Consider the following 9,799-nt stretch of genomic DNA (forward strand, 5'->3'; position numbering starts at 1 on the left):
TCAGATCTAAAACTGTTGCCAGTAATACAAACAGTCATGTGCCCCCCCTCCATACCCTGATCCTCTAAGGCTGTCCTGTTCTACTGAAAGAGTTTGCAGCTGTGAAGTTGCTCGCATTTCTGCCTCTTATGAGGGAATGTTTTTATAAAATATATTCCTTAATCCCAGGAAATGCATATTCCCAAATATTCAGACAACTCCACCAGTCTGAACAAAATACTTACTGACGTGTTGAAAATTGTTTTTTTCCTGTAAAGAAAATAAATGCCACGAATTTTAATTTTCCTCCCCTCTCCCATATAAGCTACTGCTATGTAAGGCAGTTTATTAAGAAGGTTTGTTCTGCACAGGAAGCACAGATTGCCATCAAACTTGAATCCCACAGCTTTGCTTATTTGTGGAAAAAGGAAAATGGACCTTATATCAGTAATTCTTATCATAGCGAGTTCTCCATCAAGACTGTTTTGAAGAATATGCTAATCCATAACATTTAATCATTTCAGCATATGACTTGTATTAAGGGGCTATTCAGGGGCAATATGTATCAATATTTCATTTAAGGAATGAAAGTCCTTTAGAGATTGAAAAGGTACACTGTTCATAGGCTTTGAGATGCCTTTTGTGTGGAATGTAATTCCCATTACACATGAACAGAAATGAAATGTTTCTTTTGAGCAACACCAGAAGGTTTCAGTTTATGGGTGAAACTGAAATTGTGTTTCTTGATGCTGTAGTTCTGCTTGCAACAGCACAGGTTTTAGTTTGTTCCTAGATTTCATCAACCTCATTAAATAACTTTATAGCTTAAGCAACTTTATAGTGTTTGACCCTCTTATAGTTCTCTGTATGCTGCATTATTTGTGCCTACTTTAAGGTGATTATGATGTAGCTAAAGAGTCTTGTATAGACTGTGAATGCTTTGCTTCCCTTTGAGCTTTATGAATACTTGTGATTATTTTCCTAATGCTTTCTGAAACTTTTCAGGATTTTTTTAATCTCTTCTTCTATACAACAAAAAGTTCACATGTGAAGCACAGAATGTGTATGTTTATATTTATACACACACACACATATAGATTAATTGCTTTGAAACCCATGCACTGTTATGTCACATTTGTGGCTTTAAACAAAAATGTGGGGAAAATGTATTAATGGGAGGATGTTCATCTGGTGGGATTCGCTGTAGCTCTGTTAAAGTCAGTGGAGGCTGCACCAACCTGCACCTGCTGAGCAGCTCCCCTGACGAAGACAATTTTAAGAGATCTCATGCACAAACGAGGGCTATATTCTGCTGAGTTTGCAGTTAGTGGCAAAACCACCATTGACTCCAAGGTGGGAAGGATTAGGACCTTATACACAAATACATATACACAGACAGAACATTAATCATAAATTTGAAATGGTATTATTTTGGCATGCTCAGACTTGAGTCTCTTGAATGGCACTGTTCTAAAGTTTTTGACTCATACAATATTAGAAGTTATTTTATTGAAATCTTTACACATAAACATACATGAGTAAAATCTTTAACATTCATTATCCAATGTAAAAACTGCTTTTCAATTTGTAAAATAATACAGCAACAGCACATTATATTTACTTATTTTTCTCTTTAAACCATTTTCACAGGACATATATGACTGTATAATGAAAATTCTGGGGCATTAATATCATGGCTATAAGCATATATTGTAAGAAAGGATATATAATGTTAAAGAGCCTTGAAGAACACCTGGGTTGAGATTGTGTGGTATAACGATTTAAATTAATAATAATGTTTGTTTGCTTTTACAGTTTCATACTTCACACTGCTGTGAAGTATGTGAACTTCATATGGTGGACTATGTTGCAAAAAATGTCCTCCAACTCTAAATGTTAAAATGAAATAACAGTAATATAGGAAAAAACCTCTGATCAAGTTTACTGTTTTGTCAAAAATAGTGGCAAAATGAACAAACAGAAAATCTTTGTGGTGCTAAAATACCTCATCATTTGATGAGTACTTAGATTAATGTTGTCTGTGCTTTTTATTGTATTCAATTCATGGTATAAAACCAAATGAAAGATTCATTATTTAATTTTCACTTTCAGTTTATCTGTTAGTGACAGGATGAGAACTTCTAACTATGAATGATCGACAGAAAAATAACCTTATGTCACGCAGTCAGCAGTAGTTTTACATGCAGAGCAAAGCAAGCAAGTAGTGGTCATGCTCTGGAAATGGGTGTGCTCCCCCCAGGAACTCCTCCATTCCAAAAGCAGGGCTTGCCAAGCAGAACAGAGGCTATTCTGAGCTGTATTTGCTGACATAACATCTTTCAGCTGGCTCAGTTTGCCACTTTCACCTCGCACCTGATCTCAGACTGGCTGAGCTCCCTCACTCCCCATGGAAGGCAATGGGTATGTAGATATACATGTTGTGTACGCACACTTAGCAAAGGGTTGTTAAAAACACACGCAGTGCACACATACTTATCCGTATGCATTTTAGTGTCTGTATTTGCGCATGTTGATTATATTCAGATTCTCTTAACCCTCAGCAGTGAAGTATAAAAAAAAAGTGTACTGTATTCAGCGTGTACTTGTTGTCTGATGTTCTCTGAGGTAATTAGTTTGTGGTTTGCCCTGCAATACAGTGTTTCGGAATTTGAACTCTAGTGAAAGAGGAACTAATGATGTTTGTGCTAAGGCCTCTTAATTTTGTTAGTTGCACTATGATATTGTAAATATTGGCACATTTACAACATAAGTTTAAGATTTTATGAAGTTATGCATACAATGATTTTATTTTTCTTTTTCAAAAAGCGCTTGGATATTTGCTTTTCAAAATATGCCATTTTTGTATTAATGTGATGCAGGAAACCAAAAAGAAAGCTGTTGATTTATCAACAAAAAATGTAAAACTTGCAAATGAATGTTTTATTTCATATAATCAGCCGAAGAAAATCACCTTAATTTTTGTGCCATTGTTTCATCATACTGTGTTGTACTTGTGTTTCATATTTGACCATGTCATCCTGGTTGCAATTTGTTGTTTTGCTAGATTTAACATTACTGTAGATTATTGTAAGCGATGTAATAAATATATTTAAAAAATGCACACTGTTCAGTGAGTTTATTTTGGAAACATTATTAACAGGCTTTAAAAAAATACTTGCAGTTGGTATTGCTTATTCATTTTGGATCAGCATTTTACATCTAATGGTTCACTTAGGATATGGGATTCAGGCATCCTAATGGGTCGCTTTAAATAGTAGACGTATTTTGCGCTTTTTTAAACTCCAGGCTCTAGTGTGTAGATGCAAAAGATCCTTCCAGGAAGAATTTGGCTTCTAATGTGGTTTTTTTTGAGTCAGTAAATATACCTGCCTTGAGTTGTTTATGGGTAACCATGTGTGTATACGCGATGGGGTAGATTTGAAATATGAAGTAAGAAATTAGTAGACCATCCAAAGCAAGGTACCAGCTCCCTGCTGAGAACTCAGCTACAGCAGCACTCCTCTTAAGACAAGCATTAGGAAAATAATGTCTGTGAAAAGCTAAGAGGACTGAAACATACCCACAGTGATTTAAAATAAGTACCTTGTTTTCTTGATATATATTTCCACCTTTTAAAAATACACATCTCTAGCCTGGTTTTACTGTTTTTTTTTATTTAGCAGGGGTGGGGGAAGAGAGGCGTTACAATTTCTGAGTAGTCATCTGCCAGTCTGATGCTTCAGCTGATGTTCAGACACTCTCCTAGAGAGATCTGTGGGCCTGATAAAAGTTCTAGTTTTGAAACCCACTTGGTTGTGAGTAAATAGGTCTGCCTAAAACTGGTGTACAGACATAAATAGAAGCAGTACTATAGGAATGAGGAAGAGTAGACACAAAATAATTGGGGTTTCTGTTTCTACCAAGTAACATTTAAGAATACCAGGAGAGCTTTTAAAACTCAATTCAAAGAGATCAGAAATAAAAGTGGTCATTGTGCTGTGCTCTTAATTAGATGGAAGAAATAAGAACCTCATTTCATGGTCTTTCAATTTTTATTCTATAGTTGAGTGAAAAACTTTACCTGTGTATAACTTTAGAAAAGGAAAAAGGAAACCTTCTTATTGCATCATTGTACATGTAACTTTTCATGTTAACGACAGTATGGATAATGACAGGTCAACTTCCGATTCCATGAATCTGATAGTTACTTTTTTAGATCATCAGTCTTTTTTGGAGGATTCCAAAGGTTGCATGAGCCTACAGTCTGAATTATGGCTCTGCTTTGGAAGCAGCTGCTAGGAGCTAGCAGAGGTTAGATTTAAGTTTACTGTTAAATACTATAAAGGAAACTATATTGGTCTTTCAGAATTGTCTTGTTACACAAATCGAGTGAGTGTATAAGGAGTCAATGCTGCAGCTTAGTGAGAGGATCCTAATGATACAAAGTACTTCAGCTTGAAAATTCAATTTTAATCTGTCAGCTTGATTTACTTGCAAACTCTTCCATTTGTCCCTCTGTCCCTCAAAGAAGAAAATCAACACAAGTTCCTGCATGATGCACACCGGAGTATTGCTTGTGTAGTTTAAACTTATCTCTTCTCCAAGCTGTGTAAATCCTGAATTGCATAAATGAACAAAAAAATATCACTTCCCTAGGTAGGGCCTCTCTTTAGTCAAGTGTCTAACAAGCCAGGGCAGGATGTAGAACTGTGGATAAGTATCAGGTTTGCATACATTTTTTATTGTTCCTTTCCAGATGAAGCTGTTTATAAATAAATTTGGATCTTGTTTAGTGCACTGTCCAAATTTGAAAAGAAAACAGTTACATCATTTCTCTTTCTATATGTTGAATTCCATTGGCTTCCATTCTTTCAGCATGCGGATTCTGGATGTGGTGTTTCTCCATGAAGTAATTCTTTGCCAGCTCTGTACTGTTTACCTGAAAACTTTTTTCCCCTTCTGAGCTGTCTGGGCCAAAAAAATGTAAATGATTAAACAAAAGAAAATCAAAACTATTTTTCACTAGTTAGAGTTGGGAGAGGGAGTTTCAGTGTAACCCTTTGCTTTTCTCTAAATGGAATAATAAAAACTTAACTTGTTTTCTTAACACTGGCATCAAAATATATTATCTTACTGTTTTAAATCAGTTATCCTCTGCTTTACCTTTTGTTCTCTGAAGATGTACCATTTTGTCTTATTGACCCACTTGTTTCTTGCTTAACACTTACATATTGCAGGAAATTTTTGAGCCCTTCAAAGTCCTTCAAAGATGATACCTGCACTGGACTGTTTTCTTAATTTTACAATTAACAGTGATGATCTTTAGGCTAAGGAATTGACTTTGTCAGGATTTCATGACGGCTACCTTGCAAAAGTTATTTTTAATGAGTGCTAGTATGGGCTCCAAAAGAGGTGAGAGTGATTCCTTAACTGTTTAGATTTGGTTTTAATGCTGTTTATCCTTGCTGAGCTGAGCATCTTACACATATTACCAGCACACATTGCTTTCTGTGTGTTTTTTATATTCTGTAGAATTCTTCAGAATAGCGAAATCTTAGGAGGCATCATTTAAAGACATTAATAATTCCCTTATCCTGAGCCTCCTTCCTGAATTTACACTTCGTTTACTAATTTTAGTCTTCACTTCACTAAGTCTGTTTCTAAAACAGCAGAACTCTGCATGAGATCCAGACTTAGTGTTACACCTGTGTGCATTTCTGTTACTCACATTTCATCCAGATGCTTCCTTCATGCTAGGAACATACAAAGGGATCTATTGTTGAGAGACTTTCTGGTCTCCATATGCACTAATAAGGTTTTGAGAGGTTTGGAAAATTAAACACAGTGTTCGGGGTTTAAGATGCATGAATATGAATTCCTTAACAAACTTTCTAGTCATACTTGTTTTAAGCTTCTTTTCATAACTGCTGACACTTGTAGTCAACAAGAATAATTCCGGCTGTTTTGTTAAAGTGGGATTATAAGATTAATTTAGGCCAAAGGTGAGTATGGTGCGAGAGAAATCACAGTAATATTTATTTTACTGCCTTTTTTTCATGGATTTAGCACAATTTCCACTGAGATACAAGCTATTTACAAAACAGTTGCTAAATAAATCTCCCAGTGAGACATGGATGAAACTCTATAGTGCTAATGTTTCCATTCACATCAATGAGATGTGTGGTGTGCTGGCCATCTGTTATATAAACCTGAATAGAATCTGAAATTCTTACACCAAAGACCTGACTTTTTTATGCCATCACTTTTATAGAGGTGTGCCATAAAAATGGCCATGTGCTGGCAACCTGTGCAACTGGACCCCTTTAAATCTGTGTTATAGTGATGACATTTCAAGCACCTCAGCATCTCTTAAAATTAAAACAGCTAATTGCATTAAGGTCTGTGTGTTGAAGAGATTATACTCATGCTTAGAGTTTGTTTTTTCCCCCTCCCCATCTGCGATATCCCTGATGGAGTCCACAGCTGTGAGAGCGACAGTGCGCGGAACAGACTGCCTTACAATTGGCAAGCCAAGTGGAAGGAACACCGAGACCCACAAGGATTGCTGGACTCGGAGGGCTTTCTGCTTGTGAGAACAACAAGCTAATTAAAGTCTAAATAAATGGAATGTCCTTCCGGCTGAAGTAAAGATAAATAAATAAATGCCTATGTGTTGTTCCAGAGGATTGAATAAAGATGAAAATATTTGTGTCCTGTTTATCCGGTAACGTCTCTTTAATGGTGAAAGGGGATCCATCAGCAGACTTGGTGAATATATGCAAATGTACAGTTTCTGATTTCTTTTTAAGCTGTTGTTTTAATAGGAGGGGTTCAGCAAAGATAATGAAAAGTATGTGATTTCTTCATATTTTTCAACAATTTAAAAATTTTAAAGTTTAATGTTTTCAAAATCTCAGTATGTATTTTTAGCAAGTTTCTGCTTAGCTACTGTTCTTGTCACTGTTGAGTGCTGCTTCTGCTCACCCACTGGTGCTTTGCACGCATATCTCACTGCGGGAGCTGTATGCTTTGTTTGCAGACCTATGGTGCAGTAAATGCTACTAATGCATCACTTTAGTTCTTCTTCAGTTACAAGTGTCATCTTAGTCTTCCCATTCTTATGTAGTGTTGACAAGAACAGGGGTTTTATATCCTTTAGATTTTCTATGGACCACTTTTTTTTCAGATTGTTTAATTAAACCTAGCCTAAATACATATTTAGTGAGCTATACCTAAGACAGATATATAGGAGTAAATTTAATTCCAGTTATGTGTAGGTCATTAAGACTACATTTTTTAAATACATTTGTATTTATGATATGTATTATATATGTATGTAAAATATATTTAAATACATTTGTAAATATGTTTGTGTTTAAAGTGTAGCGCTTGCTGAAGCACTTTGCTGAAATGAGCCCTCAAAGGGTCTAATTTTGGGAGGAGATGACTGAGCAATCACAGTTCTCAGCTAAACCTCATCTTGAGGGTCCTTGAGAAATTAGGTTCCCAAATAGAAATTTGAGTCTCTTTAGGCACCCATTCTGAGAAGATTTAGCCACCAAGTTAGGTCTCGATTTTCACTTCTCACATTCTCACGAATGAGAACAATGGGTGCAAGACTTTTGTAAAGAGACCATCAGACTGCTAAAGAAGGCTGCACTGGTGTGCGGTCAGTAGTCTTGACCTAACATCTGCTGAAAAGTGTAATTCTACTTTTAAAATAGGGAAAAAAAAAATCAATAGTGTAGGTTTTAATGATCTATTGAAAATCTAGCACTAACCTTTTCGTGTTATACCCCTTAACTGTTGTAAAGGTTCATTCCTGATTGTATATGTAACAAATATTAAACATATTTAAATTGTAATTCATGTAAGAAAATACTGCGGAGTGGGAAAAGAAGTAAGTAATTGGATGCCTGGTCTAGGAAAACAAACAGGCACAGCAGAACGAGTAGAGAAAACATGTTTTTCTGCTTATTTTACAAGCAGGCATGTAAAGGAAACAATTCTCTCATTACATGTGTATAAAAATAGGCTTTGAGGGTGACTTCTCCAGGCATGAGAACTCCTAGCATTTTCCCGTTACCTTGATCCTCATCTGCTCATTTGTTCAAAAAATGAACCAGAGGTAAGTTTTTACTGACATGTCCCGCACTTTAGCACAGCAATACCATATACATAAACACATCCTAATCATGAAACAAGGGCAACAATGTCTTAGTGAACTGCATAAAATCTGTCAGTGCTCACTTCTCATGTCAAGAGGCAGCAAAACTAGTCCAAAAACTGATTAATGCCATTTTTAATACTGGTCAAAGCTCAGAAATGCTTGGATGGATGAAATCACTGAGCTGGGGCTGAAAGAAAAAAAAGGAGCAAAGAATCTCTTGGTAGATGGGATGTGCCAGCTTTCAGGATTATTTAGTGAAAAATGGGCCATGTTTAACCTTCTTCTAAATCATCTGACCTTAATCTATTATGGGAGAAATTAAAAGTTAGTCTGTTCAAATGAACTTAGCATACTGGCCGGCTTTTAACTCTGCTGACTGCCTTCTTCCTGGCTCTGTACTCTGCAAAAATCCCAACAGCTGCAGCATTGGTTATTCTTGCTCCAGTCATCAGCTGTGCTCTCTGGTGCCAGAGGGGAGAGATTGTTCCATAGATGCTGTGTGAAATTTGTGAAGGGGATTGGCACACTGATTACGGGCATCTAGATACCTTGCAAATACAGATAAGAAGCTGGTGATGTTAGCTACATGCAGTACAGCCTACAGTTTATGTAATATATAGATTGAAGGAGGTAATTAAGTACTGCAGCACTTTTTAACCTTTCAACATGTGAACCCGAGAAAGTTTTAGTTTTGGAAATCACTTATGTTGCAACATGAGGACCTGAGGAAAAGCTTGATTTTGCTGTAGGTTTAAAGGGCCACTGTTATATTTGTAGCTTCTTCTTAGTTTCCTCTGGAGGGAGTTCTGATGATATGTTTGCATAGTTGTTACGCAACACAGGATAAAGTTTTGGGTGAAATCCAGTCCATCTCATGTCTGTAGTTTTATCCATCTGTATGTGTGATGAAGCAGTCTTCCTAAAGTACATGCCTAGAATCCATACGTAACTGATAGACATTGATATGTGCTTTGGAAGTCTTCCTCAGTGAGATCCTGCCTGCTATACTTCTGGCATCCAAGCTGGGTGGCTACAAATTTCCTTCTAGAAATGATAGACATACCAATCTCCTCCTATTAACTGTATAGGCAAACATAGGCGCTGCACAAGTACTTAAAACCAAGGTATAGACTCATGCCTCAAGTGAGCTATACCAAATCAAACATTCTTCCAAAGAAGCAAACATTATTCACGCTGACATTTTATTTTTTCCATACATTTACATAATGATTACTACCTTCTAGAACACAAATGGGACAGATTGAACCGGAGGGAGGTTTGCAAAAGTAAGGAATTCTGCCTGTAACAAAGCCAGCTTCTGCCAAAGGAGACATTTGCATTTCTAGTGGATGCCGAGTTAATGATGTTGTCTCCTGCCTGCAGAGGGCATACAGCTCCTCGGTTTTCCCTGCCAAAATATGTGTAGAACAGGGAGAAACTAATGGACCATACATAAAAGCCTTGCTGCACATTGCTGCATGTGATGGATCAGAGATGTCTCCATGTATGCTAGGGTAACGAAAGTATGATTTCAGTGGAAAAATTGGACTCTTCCCAAGCATTCATATATCCCTGCACCAAAGTAAATCAATACCTTACACAGGGAACACTGAAGCCTCTGCGGGATGCGTGTCCAGCAGGAATCTGCTG

The sequence above is a fragment of the Nestor notabilis genome, unplaced genomic scaffold (assembly GCF_000696875.1).
Source record: "Nestor notabilis isolate BGI_N333 unplaced genomic scaffold, ASM69687v1 scaffold793, whole genome shotgun sequence".
NCBI lineage: Eukaryota > Metazoa > Chordata > Aves > Psittaciformes > Psittacidae > Nestor > Nestor notabilis.